General features: G+C 52.4%; 1 pseudogene; it reads left to right on the forward strand.

Annotated features, from left to right (window-relative positions):
- The first annotated feature begins 91 nt into the window (after window positions 1-91).
- LOC102769962 lies at window positions 92-579 on the forward strand (annotated as a pseudogene).
- Window positions 580-1,709: the final 1,130 nt, after the last annotated feature.

Consider the following 1,709-nt stretch of genomic DNA (forward strand, 5'->3'; position numbering starts at 1 on the left):
CCCCCCTTGGGCAGGACCCCAATATTTAAAAAATATATATATACAGAAGGGACCCAACCCAGTGTTGACATGGGAAACGCCACCCTCGGAGGCCATCTGGTCGCCACGTGCACAAGAATGGAGCCAGAGAGCTGAAGGGCCTGAGCGAGTTCCCAGTGGATGTACAGAAGGTGTCGGGGTGCCTCCGGGGCCTTCGACGTGTCCAACAACCAGATCGAGAGCCTCCCGCCGGCGGCGATAGGGACGTTCACACGGCTGACCAGCCTGTCGTTGGACGGCAACCGACTGTTGGGTCTTCCCCCCATGAGCTGTGCGGCCTGGCCAGGCTGGAGTCACTGGCTGGGCCACAGTTACCTGAGGGATTTGCCCTGGACCTTCGGCCAGCTGTTGGCCCTGAAGACACTCGGCTTCTCCGGGAACCGGCTGAGGGCCCTGCCCGCCCCCAGCTCTGCTGCCTCCCGCACCTTGAGGTGGTCGATCTCTCCAACAGCCCGATTGGGGGCCTCCCTGACTTTGTGGGGGCGGCCCTGCAGGTGGTCGAGCTCAACCTCAAACCAGAACCAGATAGTTCAGATCTCGGCCAAGGGAGAGGGAGAGAATCATCAATGATGAGAGAGAAGCATGGATCAGCTACTTCCTGCGTGTCCTCTACTGGGGATGGAGCCCGAATCCAGGGCATGTGTCCTTGACCGGAATCGAACCCGGGACCCTTCTATCTGCAGGTGGACGCTCTATCCAATGACTCAAACCAGCCAGGGCTGGTAATTATATTTCACTGGGTCTCTTTCCTTCCCAGAGCTAGCTAGAAGGAACCAACGGACATGAAGAAGAATTCTCCGTTTTCGAGTCACGGGTATAGAGCAATGGACGGTGTTGATCTTCCCAATCATCATTCGTTTATTTTTATTTAATTTAGTTTTATGTAAATGTATTTCTATCGATTTCAGAGAGGGAGAAAGAAGTAGAAAGATCCATGATGAGAGAGAATCATGGATGGGTCGCCTCCTGCACGCCCCCCAACCGGGGATCGAGTCCGCAACACCGGGCACAAGTCCCGACTGGGAATCGAACCCGGGACCTCCTGGTTTATAGGTTGGCGCTCAACCACTGAGCCACACCAGCTGGGCTCCTCATCATTAGTTTGGTTTTAAGAAACCGGTAGTTCCCTGGCCGGTGTGGCTCAGTGGATAGAGCGTCGGCCGGCGGACTGAAGGGTCCCGGGTTCGATTCTGGGTCCAGGGCATGTACCTTGGTTGCAGGCACATCCCTAGAAGGAGGTGTGAAGAATTAATCTGCAGGTTAATCTTGCAGACCACTCTCTACATCTGCTATAAAATAAAAATTTTTAAGGAAAAAATAACACATAAATAAATTGTGCCCATCATGGATTTTCGTCCGTCGCAATAGCGTTCTGTCCTCTGTGTGTTGACGGGGAGCCGTTTTTCTCATCCTGAGGCCTCAACTTAAAAGGGTTTTCGGGTCAAAAAAACTAAAGTTTTGGTCCATAACGGGGGCAGCTTTTCCACCAACAGGTTGGTCGAGAAGCAGATCGATGGAGATGGGAGAGGTTCGGGGGCCGAGGTCCGAGTGTGCAGTTCTGTTCTTGCCTCCAAATTATCTTTTTGTTTTTAATTTAATATATTTTATTGATTTTTTTTTACAGAGAGGAAGGGAGAGGGAGGGAGAGTTAGAAACATCGATGATGAGAG

Source organism: Myotis davidii, unplaced genomic scaffold, assembly GCF_000327345.1.
Source record: "Myotis davidii unplaced genomic scaffold, ASM32734v1 scaffold4955, whole genome shotgun sequence".
Taxonomy (NCBI): domain Eukaryota; kingdom Metazoa; phylum Chordata; class Mammalia; order Chiroptera; family Vespertilionidae; genus Myotis; species Myotis davidii.